Source organism: Neoarius graeffei, chromosome 4, assembly GCF_027579695.1.
Source record: "Neoarius graeffei isolate fNeoGra1 chromosome 4, fNeoGra1.pri, whole genome shotgun sequence".
In the NCBI taxonomy this organism is placed as follows: domain Eukaryota; kingdom Metazoa; phylum Chordata; class Actinopteri; order Siluriformes; family Ariidae; genus Neoarius; species Neoarius graeffei.
Genome location: NC_083572.1, coordinates 17,965,647 through 17,982,406, shown reverse-complemented (window position 1 = coordinate 17,982,406; position 16,760 = coordinate 17,965,647). Strand labels below are relative to the sequence as shown.

General features: G+C 42.3%; 1 protein-coding gene across 2 annotated transcripts in view; it reads left to right on the top strand.

Moving 5' to 3' along the window:
• The first annotated feature begins 1,533 nt into the window (after positions 1-1,533).
• casp20 (caspase 20, apoptosis-related cysteine peptidase) overlaps positions 1,534-16,760 on the top strand; it is a 37,390-nt gene continuing 22,163 nt past the window's right edge. The window contains exon 1 of one of the 2 annotated variants that reach the window (XM_060918962.1): positions 1,534-1,627. The gene's annotated coding sequence lies outside the window, so the exon portion shown is untranslated. Of the gene's footprint in view, positions 1,686-16,760 lie in introns of both variants that reach the window. The other variant, XM_060918960.1, reaches the window with a different exon arrangement.

The following is a 16,760-nucleotide window of genomic DNA, read 5'->3' as shown; positions in this document are numbered from 1 at the left end:
TTCTTTTTGTAAATGTAAAGATATCTTTTTATCCTTGGAAGTATAACCACATGTGATTAATTAAATGCTTTTTTTTTGTCACAAACTACCGTGAGTCGCTGTCACTGTTTTATACTATTACTTACTCGGGCAGTGCATTTGTTATTACGCTATGATGTGAGTTTACATTTGTTATTATGCTATGATGTGAGTGCATTAGGTTTCTGAGGTGGATGAAGTATTTCTGAAGTTTCAGAAGTGAGTAAGCTGTTTATTTAACTTTAGCTTCCCCTACGGCCCTATCACATGTAAAAATATTTTCACTAAAAACTGGAAATAAATTGTATGGTTATTTGTCCTAAGGCCACAGTTATCCATAAGTATGCAGTGTTAGGCTTCTCACAGCATAGGAAAGCATGCATCCTGTCTTACAGTCTGTAGTATACTGAAATATTTTCGCCAAGCTATGCGTATTTTTTTAAAACATAAAATGATTATTCATCATTAATATCATAAATACATACTTCCGTTTGTTTGTTTTTTATATAACAAACCAAACCGTTTGAATATCGATTGAAATTTGAGGAAGTTACGGTCATCTGAAAAGTACATATCGCTACCAACACAATGTAATGGGTAAGCCAGCTGTCTGAGGTAAGATGGCCGCCATGTGCGGACGTTCGACTTCGTTGACGGGCAACGGGGACGAGGCCTCTAGTCTTCTATGCAAATCTATGTTCAAGAGAAGCAGCATGTGCGCAGTGTTGCCAGATTGGGCGGTTTAAAGTGCATTTTGGCGGGTTTCAGCAGGATCTGGCAACACTGCAGATGCGAGTCAGTGTTTCTGTAGGCTTAAATTCTGTTACTGAAAGTGTATGTTTACAGTGAAGGACTGTGTCCACTTTATTTTTTTACTTAATACAAGAAATTAATGGATGCCAACATTTTTGCCAAATTGGTATTTTATTTTCCATTGTTTAGGCAACTTCAGCATCATACTGTGAGATTCTGTTCAAATTGGTTTTTTTTCTTCTATGAAGCCTGAGGCATTTATTTTATTAGTTTATAATTATCGTTTAATTTAGTCTTCAGGAGAGACTGCCTGCACACAGTACTAGTATTAATAGTTTTGTTTTTTTTTTTTACATGAAAGCTGAGGCATTTATATTATATTTTAAGGTAACTTCATGTTGTGCTGTGAGGTTCTATGCACTTTAACTTTTGAACCAACAGGTGCATTTGGATAAGTAAAGCCTATTTTTCTGCATTTTTGTAGTCCTTTATATTGGTAAAGTTGTTTATAGGACCATTTCTCAGTGTCTTTGTTTTTTAATCAATAGTTTTTCAGTAATAACTTAATATTTAACATATCACTCAATTTTAATCACAAAAAGAGAAAATCGCAACAATTTCTCGCAACTTTCACTTCCTTCCGCAATGTAGTAATCGCAACTAAAACCTAAGAAACACCGCAACTTTCGCAATTTTTTGGAAAACCCCTCGCAACATCAGACATTTTAGCCCGCAACAATCACAAAAAAGGCCCGCAGTGTAGAGACAGGAAATGAGAGAGAGAGAGAGAGAGAAGGGGAGGGATCAAACAACAAATATCTTCACGTTAATTTCAAGGCATCTTGCTTCCATTCAGGTTTGTTTTATTCACACCACGGGTTTTTCACGCGCTTTTTCTCCTCGCGACGACTGAGGTGAGTTAATTAGTGTTAAAAACAAAACAGACAAACAAATTAAAATGACTGTGCCTGGTTGTGGGATGCGTGTGAGATGCCCAAAACTGTTCCCTTTTGTTTCAGTGGTCGTTACAGTGTTATTATGACTGGATTAATGGCGGCGGTGTGAAGTAACCTAATCTAAAACCTTGGTTCTAATCAAGTGGATTGTTTATTCTATCTTAATTCGGAGTGTTTTTATTTGTAGCTAGGCCATTTATACATTCGTTCATGAAGAATACTTCGTTTATACGTAGCCGGGTATTTATGAAAATGGGTATCTTCTCCTCCCCGTACTCTAAACCCCGTTTACACGTAGCCGGGTATCTATAAAAACAGATATTTATTTATGCGGTTGCATTTACACGTAAACGGAGGTTTCAGTCACTGAAAACGGATATCTTTGAAAACTCCGGGCAAAGTGGAGATTTCTGAAAACTCCGTTTTCCACTATTTACACGCAGGCATGAATACGGAGTTTTCACAAATCTCCACTTTCGCTTAGTTCACACGTACCCGGGTATGTATAGACAGTGTTGGGAGTAACGCGTAACGAATTACTGTAATGCATTGCTTTTTGCAGTAACGCGGTAATGTAAGGCATTGCAGAAAAAAATTTGGTAATATTTTACTCGGTACAAATCAGTAACGCGCGTTACAATGCATTGTTAACCTGGAATGAAGTGGTGTTTTTTTTTTCCTTCATATAAATTCGCCAAAATCACGTGAGATCAGCAGAGGTGAAACGTCCGCGCAAAATGTTTCACTTTCTTTTCCTTTATAGTAGAGCAGATAAGCAGATGAATCGTGCACAAGATGATAAAAGCATGAAACTTTCAGGGTTTGTTCTTGAGGGCATAACAATTAATTTAAGATCTGGAGGCGCTCTCAGTTTGACCTTGGAGGTCAATTAGAGGTCATTGAGGTCATCAATAGGACATTTCTATGCATGAGAGCTGAAATGGGTGTGTTTTGGGGAGCAATTTTGCTAAAAATGTACAGTAAGTATAAATATGCATGTATTAATTTGAACAGAAAGAAAGTGGAACAATTCTGTTTTGTTTTCACTAACAGATAAGAAATCCTTCCAGTTTAATGATTAAATTTATGTAGTTTACCTGGGTATCTATCAGTTACAGTTCATCTGCCATTTCCCAATTTTACGTTATCATCATTACGTTTTGGCGGCACGGTGGTGTAGTGGTTAGCGCTGTCGCCTCACAGCAAGAAGGTCCTGGGTTCGAGCCCCGGGTCCGGCGAGGGCCTTTCTGTGTGGAGTTTGCATGTTCTCCCCGTGTCCGCGTGGGTTTCCTCCGGGTGCTCCCACAGTCCAAAGACATGCAGGTTAGGTTAACTGGTGACTCTAAATTGACCGTAGGTGTGATCAAGTAAATAAACATAGATATACACCCGTAGAGGTAAATGAATGAAATAAACAAAAAACTTAATGATCTCATCTCATTATCTCTAGCCACTTTATCCTTCTACAGGGTCGCAGGCAAGCTGGAGCCTATCCCAGCTGACTACGGGCGAAAGGCGGGGTACACATCACAGGGCCGACACATAGACACACACAACCATTCACACTCACATTCACACCTACGGTCAATTTAGAGTCACCAGTTAACCTAACCTGCATGTCTTTGGACTGTGGGGGAAACCGGAGCACCCGGAGGAAACCCACGCGGACACGGGGAGAACATGCAAACTCCACACAGAAAGGCCCTCGCCGGACCCGGGGCTCGAACCCAGGACCTTCTTGCTGTGAGGCGACAGCGCTAACCACTACACCACCGTGCCACGTGTAATGATGATAACGTAAAATTGGGAAATGCCAGATGAACTGTAACTGATAGATACCCAGGTAAACTACATAAATTTAATCATTAAACTGGAAGGATTTCTTATCTGTTAGTGAAAACAAAACAGAATTGTTCCACTTTCTTTCTGTTCAAATTGCTGCCATGGCATTAGCTCCTGGCAAAGAAGTATATGCCACAAACGAAAAAAATGTCCTCAGCTTTCCTGTTGACTGTGATGTAAGTAATTTGGTTCCATGCACTCAAGAGGAGGCAGACACAAGGCTATTCCTTCATGTGGCAGATGCTGCTAAAAAGGGACTTAAGAATGTGTTAGTTAGAACAGTGGATTCAGATGTGGTCTTCTTGGCAGTAGCTGTATTTCAGAAAGTTATGCCTCCCAGAAGTCACGGAGGCTTTTCACGAAATGTTGCAAATGCCACAAGAACTGAGTGACCTGTCTTTGTCACAGCTGGAACGCTTTGTTGTTCTCATTTATGACAGAACAAGTGCATGTGTAGGTGTCAATGAGGCACGGAAACATCTTTTCACACGAAAGTCAAGATTGTTGGAAAACATCCCCCCTACACAAGCTGCTTTGAGACAACACATCAAGCGAGCCATGTATCAGGCTCATGTATGGAACCTTGCCTTGGTTATTAGGCCCCAGTTGCCAAGTCCTTCAGACTGGGGATGGGTTAACAGTGATGATGGATGGCAGCCACTTTGGACAACACTACCTGAGGCCTCACAGTTGTGCTATGAGCTTTTGCATTGTGGTTGCAAAAAGGGCTGTTGTGGTCACTGCAAATGCAAAAAGGCAGAATTGAAGTGTACTGCCCTTTGTGCATGTTCTGGAGACTGCAATGATTAGAATACTCACATTAGGCCTGTATCACTTGTATCACTCATTTGGAAGTCATTTTACAATTACAAAGTATATACTGCTTGGCAATATGCTACAAAATCATAAAAGTTGTTGAAATTGACATAACACATCATAGATTTTAGAGTGACCTTCATCTTAACCTTGACTTCTAAGTGTAATATCACTATAAATGGACCCTCATGACCTAGAAAAATGGGAATCCACATGTAATTACAATTTTTGTCACACTTATATGATAAAATGCCCCAATTTTTAATCCTGTCCATTGAAATTGCACATAACAAGGGTCGATGACCTCCAAGGTCAAACTGAGAGCGCCTCCAGATCTTAAATGAATTGTTATGCCCTGGAGAACAAACCCTGAAAGTTTCATGCTTTTATCATGTTGTGCACAATTCTTATGTTTATAGGGCCTTAACAGCTCTACTATTAGGTGGGGTTTACATTAGACCGTATCAGCAGATCATCAGATTAATGTTTTTAAAACGATTAGCGTATACACAGCAACACCAATACACGATTCGCGTGCACACAGCACCGCCAATACATGGATACACTCTAGGGTTGGGCGGTATCCAAATTTTGATACCTTTAAACCGTCTCTGTGTTTTCCCGGGGTATACGGTATTACCGAGAAAAAAATAATATTTTGTTTCGGCCTACTGTGTAACGTGCGCCTATGCCTCAAATGTACTATTTAAAAGCAGCATAGCGAATTGTGTGCACTGTGGTATGGATTAAGCAGCAAAGCGAATTTTGTGCATTAAGTAGGGTTGCCACATCTGAGTTGTAAAAAACCGGGACACATCGGTCGGCGGCCGCGCCTGTGCGCACGTACGAGCGCGGGGGTTGAGGGCTGCGGACACGCACATCTACGATGCCTTATGTGAATGTTCACGTTTAAAAATAAAACAGTTCAACTGGTGCAGTTAGGCGTTTAGTTAAAATTCATTTTGTCTTCTTAACCCTTAAATGGGCACTACCACAAATATTATTACAAAAAATAAGTTCATATAGGAATGATCTTATTTGGACGCCAATTTTTTTTAAAACAAATATTTAATAGTAGGCTAACAGCCCTCTGAAGAGTCTCTCCTCCCATTCCGTTTCCAAATCAAAATAATACAAATATAGTCAATATAATTTCTCTCAGTCTGCTTCGTTGTTGTTTTAGCCTTTTCTCTGGAGAACTGAACTTTAAAAGTTAGACTACCGTATCATACCAAATAGCCCTAATCCTTTGTTTTAATCACAAGAGAGAGGTGCTATGTTATTGGGACAACTGATTTATTCATTTCTCACGCCAGTGTTCAGGCATTCTTTTTTGATATATTTAATGATTTATTTAATGATTCATTTATTGATGAAATTGGCCCAGGCTTTAGAACCAGCCTTTATCAGAATCAGAACATAGGAAGCAGACAGCCAGCCTACTCGCGCACCGACCAAGGGAACTCTCACCTATTGTTTGGTATTACGGTATTCCAGTATCTTTGATTTCGCGCGGCCGCCGTTGTATTGACCACGATCACCTAGCAACGGCGACTGGCTGCGTGCGCAAACATTCGGTGAGGCCACACAAGCAGCTGCCTGCAATATGCCCGCTTACGTGAAAACTATTAATATGTTAAGTGGCTGCGAGAAGCATTAATGATTTGTGTTTATTTCAATGGGGATAATGTGAGGAAGTAAAAAACCGGGACAAAATGTGTCCCGGGAAGGTTATTCCATTTTCCTGGACATTTTCCATTTTCCACAAAAAACCGGGACAATCCCGGAAAAACCTGGACGTGTGGCAACACTAGCATTAAGAGATATTTCAAAGCATCACGCAACTCTTCCTTCATCTTGAAAATAGCATTCAACTGTCGTTTACACATGTCTGCGTTGAAACGCCGTTTGCAGCACTATTTCACCTACTCCATCAAAAAAAAGTACACGATGAGCAGGATCATACCCTTTCAAGCATGGGAAATAAAAAAAAGAAAAGAAAAAGAATCAACCAACACCCAAGTCCGTTTAGACTGCGCGATAAACCATATTCTTCAGCGCAAATGAGGCGAACCTAATTCAAATGCGTGATAGCTGCACAAGGCAAAATCATATGGGCCCACGTCATGCCATGGCGGGGAAATTAATAATCAAATGGCCTTACCTTGCTTAAAACGTTGTCTTGATCACATAACTCCTTACAATTATTCCACTTAAATCCATACGGTTTAACACACCCAACAAAGATAGCAAGCGCATTGCTAATTCCCACCAGAAACCTAACAGTTTACGCTACGATGTTTTCTTCCGTTTCTTCAGTAGATGACATTTCAAACGTTTATTACCCACATCCCAAATGTCATACGTTATATTATTTTACCTTGTTGTTACTCATGTAACCTACTCAAAACACAACTCATTGGAGAGATCTCGTGGAAGTGGAGTACCCCAGGCTATGGTGTGCCTTAGGGGACATATTAGATTTTTCGTTTGGTTTGAAACCAAAATACTGCCACATTGCCAATGTTGTATTTTTTTTTGCCACTAACTCGTTATCTTGACTTGCCATCTTTCAACCGCGGTCTCAGTCTCTTTTTTTTTTTAGATAGGACAGTATAGAGAGACAGGAAATGAGCGGGGGAGAGAGAGAGAGACGGGATCGGGAAATAACCTCGGGTCGGAATCGAACCCGGGTCCCCAGATTTATGGTACGGTGCCTTAGCCATCTGAGCCATGACACCCCCGCTCTCAGTCTCTTGCGAAGCTTTCTGTCAGACTCCAAAATGTCACGCAGGGTTGCCATGGTAACGACATAAACAACCCTGCACGCGATGAAAACTTCTTTAGGAAATTGATAGAATTAGTGAAAATACGATCACACAGTTATTCGGGATGATCTTCAATTTATTATTTTATATTATGACCTCATGTACTCCATATTTATTTAGATATTATATATTTTTTTTAAATGACGGTAATGAGACCGATACCGTTGGTACTTTTGGATACCTCGGGATACCTTCTTACCGTAATACCGCCCAACCCTAATACACTCAGCTCCGCAGGCATCCTGCGCTCCAAATCACTCCGCCCTGAACAGCGAGTGCCCTATGGAGGGTGCGCACTCCGGCCCTGCGCAGCTCACAGAGCGTGCGAGTGAAGCACACGAGCAGTGATTCGGGACTGAGCCGCTGTGTGTGTGATCTCAGTGCATATCGGGCATGCGCGTCACTTACCACTTGCAAGTGGAAGGATGGCAAGCCTAAAGACAATCATAACTACACAATGGGCAGTATTTGCATCAGTATTTGCAGTATTTTCATACTTTTATACTCTTTAATGAAAGGTGATACAAGGTGGAAGTCCGCGCCATTTTTCAGCAGTCGCGTCACATGACCAACGCCAGCGAATCAGGAAGGTGGATGTCACAGTGACGTTGTCCAATGACAACGCCAGCTAGAGCTCAGCACAGTGTATCCGCGTATTCTCAATGTTTACACAGCACCGGACCAGACACGATCTGGATTGAATACGTGGACCCTGGCGGATTCCCGTTTCCCGGCGTTTCCAGGCATTTTAATGTAAATGGACAGTGCATCCGCGAAGAAAACGAGACAGATACGGTCTAATGTAAACTTGGCCTTAGGCTAGTCAGACAGGAGAGAGAGATGAGTGAACCTGCAGCTGATCTAACGGCGGATAGCACAGTCTCCAGATGGGCACACGCCCATTACTTTAAGTTTGTGAAAAATAAGGACGTGAAGAACATCATAGTCAAATGCACTTTGTGTGCTAAACCTAAAGAACGGTCCACTTCCCGAAATAGCACCAGTAATTTAACTAAACATTTACAGAGGTGCCATAGTAACATGCAGTTAGCAAGGAAGCAAGCGGAGGATGAGAGTGGCGATAAAATCACAAAGCAGCCAAAATTAACGTTCTGCCGCTCTGAGATGCTCCTTCGGCCTCAAGAGGTTAGGAGACTTGTGGCGGAGTATGTTGTTGAAAATATGCTGACAGTTTGTTTACATTTTTGTCCTGTATAACTGAGGGTTTTTTTCTGGTCGGAAGTCAGACTAAAGTGATTGAGCTGCCTTTCCTTCGAGGGCTAATATGCCCAAGCACTTCAATATCATTAAAAGCACTTTGATTTTGTTATTTCTAATTCCGTTTTTCGAAATGTGACTGGGTAGCCTCATATAGCTAATAGTCATTGTCTAGCCGTGATTTAAAAGGCTTCTGGTTTTTTTTCAGGCCTATTATAAAAAAATATGCCAATAAAGGCATAGAAATGCTAATTTTGTATCCTGTCATATCTTTAGACATTACAATACAATACAGTTCAATTAATGTTAATATGAATAGGCCTAAAGTTACAGTATTTCTATCACAATTTGCCAGACTTTGACCTTTTGTCTGTTCTTGCGATGATTGTTCCTTGTATTGTGCCATGAGCCATCACTGTGGCTATTATATTCTAGTGTTTTTAACCATAAGCCTAGCTCAGTCAGATGCCACATCACCTTCCACTGGATGTGTGATGAGCTAATTGAGCGTCTTGAGCTACATTTAGATTGCCAAATCCATACTTCCAGTTATTTTGGTGAGAGTAACTTAAAAGTAATGCAATAGTAGTGTAATGCCTTACATTTTAAATACAGTAATATTGTAATGTAACTAATTACTTTAAAATGACAGTAACAAGTAATAAATAATGCAAACCAGTTTTGAAGTAACTTGCCCAACACTGTGTATAGAAACGGATAACCCCGCCTCTCCGTTTTCAAAAATATCCACGATTACACCAGACCGTTCTCCAAAATATCTGCATTTACATGGATCTGCATAGATACACGGCTAAGCGCTATTATGAGCATGCCAAACATATAGGTGGCAGTATAAGGAGAAGTATAAAGCCATATTAGCCTATCAGAATCGTGAAAATACAAAGGACATGACAACGGCGACGTTGGTAAGCAGCAAGCACTTTTCCTCTTGGTGGGAGGAAAAGTGCCTGAAAAACTGCAACCCTCTTCGCACTCCTTCTCCTCTGCTCCTCATAAAGCAGTTGTAGTCCTACTTGCAAATGCAAACAAACCAAAAGTGTTTGCAAATATGTAAAAAGGACGACCACCCGTGTTGCATCCATGAGACCAAACCAAAATATTGAGCGCCTGACGCAAATATTGTTCTGTGATGCGTATCATGATGTCTGGAAGACCTAAAACTCCATTTTCCACTATTTACACGCAGGCATGAAAACGGAGTTTTCAGAAATCTCCACTTTGCCTGGAGTTTTCAAAGATATCCGTTTTCAGTGACTGAAACCTCCGTTTACGTGTAAATGAGAGGTGCAACTGCATAAATAAATATCCGTTTTTATAGATACCCGGCTACGTGTAAACGGGGTCGAAAAATAGAAGAAATTTTAACGAGAAATGACCCCGTTTACACGTAGCCGGGTATCTATAAAAACGGATATTTATTTATGCGGTTGCACCTCTCATTTACACGTAAACGGAGGTTTCAGTTACTGAAAACGGATATCTTTGAAAACTCCGGGCAAAGTGGAGATTTGTGAAAACTCCGTTTTCATGCCTGCGTGTAAATAGTAGAAAACGGAGTTTTCTCCGTGTTATGGGGAAAACAGAGTTTTAGCATTGTGATCTGACGGTCCCTCCTCTTTGGCTTTCAGATCTCTGGTTGGCTTTCTATTTGTTTGACATGTTTTTGACAGCCTTCCCTGGCTGTTTTTGAGCATTGTGTAAACGGAATTATTTTCTAGTACGGGGAGGAGAAGATACCCATTTTCATAAATATCCGGCTACGTGTATGAGTATGAGAACAGCAGAATTTTTCACTCACCTGGTGTTTTCTACAGCATCATTAATGTCCAGTAGAATGGCGCATAAGGTGTGTTCTGCACTGTATGGTAGTCAATAAATGCCAAAACTACGTACAGTTCTTTTAACATTTTTAGAGTCAGTTGATGCTTGATAATATGAGACAGTCTTTAAAACAAGAACAGCAGAAACTGTTAAAAAGATTGATAAGCACACAAGTGTTTTTCCCCCCACAAATGCTCATTTCATTTGAAACTTTTGATAATTCATGACAACAAACTGGACAGAGGAATGAACATTTAAAACATATTTAAACTTCATGCTGCATCATTCCACAGGTATGTGAAATGGTCATATCTCTCTCTATTTGGCACGTCACTGCAGCAGAGGTGGACAGTAACGAAGTACAGTGGTGCTTGAAAGTTTGTGAACCCTTTAGAATTTTCTAGATTTCTGCATAAATATGACCGAAAACATCATCAGATTTTCACACAAGTCCTAAAAGTAGATAAAGAGAACCCAGTTAAACAAATGAGACAAAAATATTATACTTGGTCATTTATTTATTGAGGAAAATGATCCAATATTACATATCTGTGAGTGGCAAATGTATGTGAACCTTTGCTTTCAGTATCTGGTGTGACCCCCTTGTGCAGCAATAACTGCTACTAAACGTTTGCGGTAACTGTTGATCAGTCCTGTACACCGGCTTGGAGGAATTTTTGCCCTTTCCTCCGTACAGAACAGCTTCAACTCTGGGATGTTGGTGGGTTTCCTCACATGAACTGCTCGCTTCAGGTCCTTCCACAACATTTCGATTGGATTAAGGTCAGGACTTTGAGTTGGCCATTTCAGAATATGAACTTTATTCTTCTTTAACCATTCTTTGGTAGAACAACTTGTGTGCTTAGGGTCGTTGTCTTGCTGCATGACCCACCTTCTCTTGAGATTCAGTTCATGGACAGATGTCCTGACATTTTCCTTTAGAATTCGCTGGTATAATTCAGAATTCATTGTTCCATCAATGATGGCAAGCCGTCCTGGCCCAGATGCAGCAAAACAGGCTCAAACCATGATACTACCACCACCATGTTTCACAGATGGGACGAGGTTCTTATGCTGGAAAGCAGTGTTTTCCTTTCTCCAAACATAACGCTTCTCATTTAAACCAAAAAGTTCTATTTTGGTCTCATCTGTCCAGAAAACATTTTTCCAATAGCCTTCTGGCTTGTCCACATGATCTTTAGCAAACTGCAGATGAGCAGCAATGTTCTTTTTGGAGAACAGTGGCTTTCTACTTGCAACCCTGCCATGCACACCATTGTTGTTCAGTGTTCTCCTGATGGTGGACTCATGAACATTAACATTAGCCAATGTGAGAGAGGCCTTCAGTTGCTTAGAAGTTACCCTGGGGTCCTTTGTGACCTCGTCGGCTATTACACCCCTTGCTCTTGGAGTGATCTTTGTTGGTTGACCACTCCTGGGGAGGGTAACAATGGTCTTGAATTTCCTCCATTTGTACACACCCACCTCCACCCACCTACACGAGCTGTCACAGTGGTGCCGAAACCCGGGAATGAGCACAGAAGAGAACAGCCCCATGGAGTCCTCCACCTTCGCCGACCTGATCCACTGTGACAGTTCGTGTAGGTGGGTGGAGCACAGAAGGACGGCAGGACAGAACGGAGTTCACAAAACTCGCTTTTATTCAGCTTTTCAGCGAATCCGCACTCTCACTCACACTCAGACACACGCACACACATCAGTTGTCTAGTTGTGGAGAGAGCTCCCTCTGCTCTTGCTCTCTCTCCTTAAATAGGGCGTGGTCACTGGGAAGACACACAAACACATTAATTAACGACAGGTGTAGTGATTCTGCCACTTACCTTCCCTGACTCCGCCCTCCTGTCACAGACCGATGCTTGACCACGCCCCCACTGCCACAGTCCCATCTGATTAGTCCCCGATACTTGTCTCTTAACATAGCCACACATCCAAATTATAATTAACAAAAATGGAGAGATTTCTAGTGAGGACCAACAAGGCAACCGACGCACCACCAGCTGCAAAAAAGCTTCGAAGGTACGATGAAGCATACCTGCAGTTTGGATTTACAGTCATGGCTGATCTGAGACGTCAGTGTGTCGTGTGTGCAGAGGTGCTAGCAAACGACAGCATGAAGCCCTGCAAACTTAAAAGGCACCTCGAAACAAAACATGCTGCTATTAAAGATAAACCGGCAGAATATTTTAAACGAAAGCTTGATGGCCTCCATCAGCAACAGGCAGCCATTTCAGTGCACAGCACTGTGTCTAAACAGTGTTTGGAGGCATCGTATGTAGTGGCCAAAAGAATAGCAAAACTGGGTAAACTGCATACAATTGCCGAGGTTCTCATTTTGCCGGCCGCACAAGACGTGCAGAATAATGATAGGAGATAGTGCAGCAGCCAAACTCTGTGCAGTACCACTGTCCAATGACACAGTCGCTAGGAGGATTTCAGACATGTCTAATGACATCAGAAAGCAACTCATAGAATTCATAAAACAAAGTCCTTACTAGGCGCTGCAGCTGGACGAATCCACTGATATTGCTGGGCAGGCACAGCTCCTCGCCTATGTCAGGTATCTGCGTGGCAAGGCAATTGAGGAGGATGTCCTGTTTTGCCGGCCTCTTCAGTCGCACACTACAGGAGAAGCCATCTTCAATGTCCTTGATATTTTTATCCATGAAAATGGTTTGGCTTGGGACCGATGCGTTGGCCTGTGCACGGATGGTGCACAGGCAATGACGGGCCGCGAGCGTGGCCTAGTTGCTCGTGTTCAGCAAGTAGCTCCACTTGTGAAATGGACACATTGTATGGTCCATTGCGAAGCATTAGCTGCTAAAAAAATGCCGGTTCTCTTTGACTCCGTGCTGAACCAGTCTGTGAAAATGACAAATCTAATCAAACCACGGCCGCTAAACTCTCGCTTGTTTGGGATCCTATGCCAGGAGATGGGGTCAGGGCACAAACAGCTGCTTCTGCACACTGAAGTTCGCTGGCTCTCCAGGGGGCGGGTGTTGCAGCGGTTGTATGAGCTGCGAGAGGAGGTGAAGTGTTTTTTGACAGAAATCAAATCAGATCTGGCGAAGCATCTGAATGACACTATGTGGCTTGCGTCTCTGTCCTATTTGGTCGATATATTTGACCGTTTGAATGGCCTCAACCTGTCTCTGCAAGGCCGTGAAACTCATATTTTGCTCCTCGCAGACAGAGTGGACGCCTTCACACAAAAAATTGACCTCTGGCATGTCCGCATCAGTCGAGGGAACTGCGACATGTTCCCCAGCCTTGCAGACTTTATGCAGGCACGTCACACGATTTCTCCTCTCTATTTCAATCAGCGTCTGAGCACCTGTCTGCAATGAGAAAAGAATTTGTGACGTACTTTAAAGAGGATTATCACTCTTTTGTGTGGGTTCGAGATCCATTTGTGTGCACAGCAAACGAGCTGTCAATTGATATGCAGGAACAGCTTATTGAGCTGAAGAGTGACAGTAGGCTGAAGGAACTTTTTACCTCCTGCCCTCTTTCGTCATTCTGGGCAGCATTGATGCAGGAATACCCTCAACTCTGTGACGTCGCCTTGAAGATTCTCCTCCCTTTCGCATCCACATATTTGTGTGAGGCAGGATTCTCAAAAATGACTGCACTCAAAACGAAATACCGCAATCATGCACAAATCGAGGATGATTTGAGGCTATGTTTATCAGACATTGCACCAAGAATTGAGAATCTTTGCAAGGCAAAGCAGGCTCAGGTCTCACATTAAAGGACCCATGGCATGGTGGTTTGTTGATGCTTTAAACGGGCTCGTGGAGGTTTCCGGATGTTATATCCGCAGCCTTTCTCGAAATGAACCCTCGGCACGTAGATATAGCCTCCTGGGAGAAAGCCCCATTTCAGCGCTTTTCCCAGTGCATCGTTTTGCTAATGAGAAGCATGGAGGCGGGGAAGGGTAGAGGGTGGGGGCGGGTCTTATCATTAATATTCATGACATGTAAACGTGTTACCTCTGATTGGCTAACAGCACTGTGACGCTACCTCCAGTGGGTCAGAACAAGCGGATGTGGGTGTCTTACTATGGCGAGAGAGAAGGAACAAACCGCGAAGGGAAAAATACCGCGCGCTGACGTCATTAAGGTGCGACGCGAGGAAATAAAATAAATTCAACAAATGTTTGGGTTTTTACTGAACAAACAAATAAATAAAATGAACGAGTGACTTAAAAAAAGAATGTGGGTGTCTTTGTAAAAACTGTTTTGATTGGCTATTATAACAGAGCATGCTGCATGCTTTTTGGTTTTGTAGCGCAGAGTACCTGGCTAACTGCAGGAAGCGGTTAGCTGCACAGCTAATGTAGCCATTGCAAGGCTAACGTGGCACCGATTTTAAAACACGGCAAAACATAAGCTCATAAGTTACAGTCAATTTCCAGACTAAACTCAGTTTAACAGAGCATGCTGCATGCTTTTTGGTTTTGTAGCGCAGAGTACCTGGCTAACTGCAGGAAGCGGTTAGCTGCACAGCTAATATAGCCATTGCAAGGCTAATGTGGCACCGATTTTAAAACACAGCAAAACGACTTAACAGTTATACACTTACTTGTTCGGTGTTTGTGGCTGATGCGGCAGGGATGCTTGGTACGGACCCAGGCTTCAGTGACAGTTGATGTGCAAAACCTGCCCTGTACTGTCCCAAGTTGTGGAAACATTCATCAGGAAAATGCTTCCGACAAACATACACCGTCTTAGGTAGACTCGACGGCGTATTATTGAAGTAAATAAAATTAAGCCACTGCGTCTTCAGGGGCTCTCCTGTCGACAGTAAAAACAGACTCTTTTCTGTGTTGTCACATCCATGTACAGCGCAATTTCCATGTTTCGCTCGCTTAGGTGATGCCATGTTGTTGTGTCCTCCCTCTATGGTCTCCTCACTACAACTGGGCGGGCAATCCATACAGTGGGTGGGAATCCAGAGGGGGGGGCGTGGGGATCATCTCCCTTGCTGACGTAGTAAAGGGAAGAGTTTATCAACGCGCCATTTTGACGCGCCATTCTCAAATGTTGGGCATAGTTTGGTTTACACATTATGAAATTTCTAGCCACTGGGGTGACTTAAGAAGGTCAGAGGAACTCATTTTAACGTTAAAAAACCTCAGAAAGTGAAAATTTCATGCCATGGGACCTTTAACATCGCCTACTTGCAAGCTTCTGTAAAACATGCAGATGATATGCCTATTATTAGGCCTAGTAATAATAACAATAATAAAGCATAAATTCATATCAGAGGTCTAGTGCCAATTCCCAGTTATAGCAATAGCCTAGTAATGATAATAGGCCTACTGATAATAATAATAATAACAATAATAATAATAACAGCAAAACATGTAACCTCATAATTATATAGCTATAGCCTAGTAATGATAATAGGCCTACCACTAATCATAATAATAATAATAGTAATAATAATAATGCCTGCAAGCTCACATTAGAAGTCTGATGCTACTTCCAGTTATAACAATAGCCTAGTATTGATGATTGGCACCGGGAGGAGGGGGGCCCCAACTGCAATGAACCAGCTTTGGGGGAGGCCCAGCTTGAAAAAGGTTGAGAACCCCTGCATTATGATATCGCTAATGTTAATTTACAAGAAAAAAAATGCGCTCTGGATAACAGGACATGAAAATAAGGTTGTGGCAGCGAGGGCGTGGCCAAGCAGCAGTCTGTGAATGGATGGCGAGGTCGGGGAACGTAAGTGGCTAAGTCATTCCACCTGCTGTCAATTAGTGTGTGTGTGTGTGTGTGTGTGTGTGTGTGTGTGTTACAGGGATGGAGCATAAAAGGAGAGCGAGAGCAGAGAAAGGGAGCTCTCTCCCCAACCACAATGCATGTGTGAATGGGTGATGGATGGATGAAAGAAAGCAAGCAAGCAAGCTGAAAAGCCAGAATAAAGTATTTGTGTAAAACATCAACTCTCACCTGTGAGGCGACGGCGCTAACCACTACACCACCGTGCCGCCCCCCATATCTTATTCTTTTTTATATTTGTATATGTAAATACTTAATTTAATTTAATTTATCAAGAAGTTTTCTCTATTTTCTATCCTCTGTTTATCCTGTAATGATGCTGCTGGAATTTTAATTTCCCTGAGGGAACCCCCCCAAAGGTGACCTGGCGACTTGTCCAGGGTGTACCCCGCCTTTCGCCCGTAGTCAGTTGGGATAGGCTCCAGCTTGCCTGCGACCCTGTAGAACAGGATAAAGCGGCTAGAGATAATGAGATGAGAATGAGATGAACCCTCCCAAAGGGATCAATAAAGTTCTATCTATCTATCTATCTATCTATCTATCTATCTATCTATCTATCTATAGAGTTGTTTTCTGATGGTTTCAGTCCTGTGCATGCCTCCACCATACCACTGTTAGTAATTACCAGTCTTACAGAGCGCCTAGTGGCCAGTGTTAGTAATTACCAGTCTTACACACTG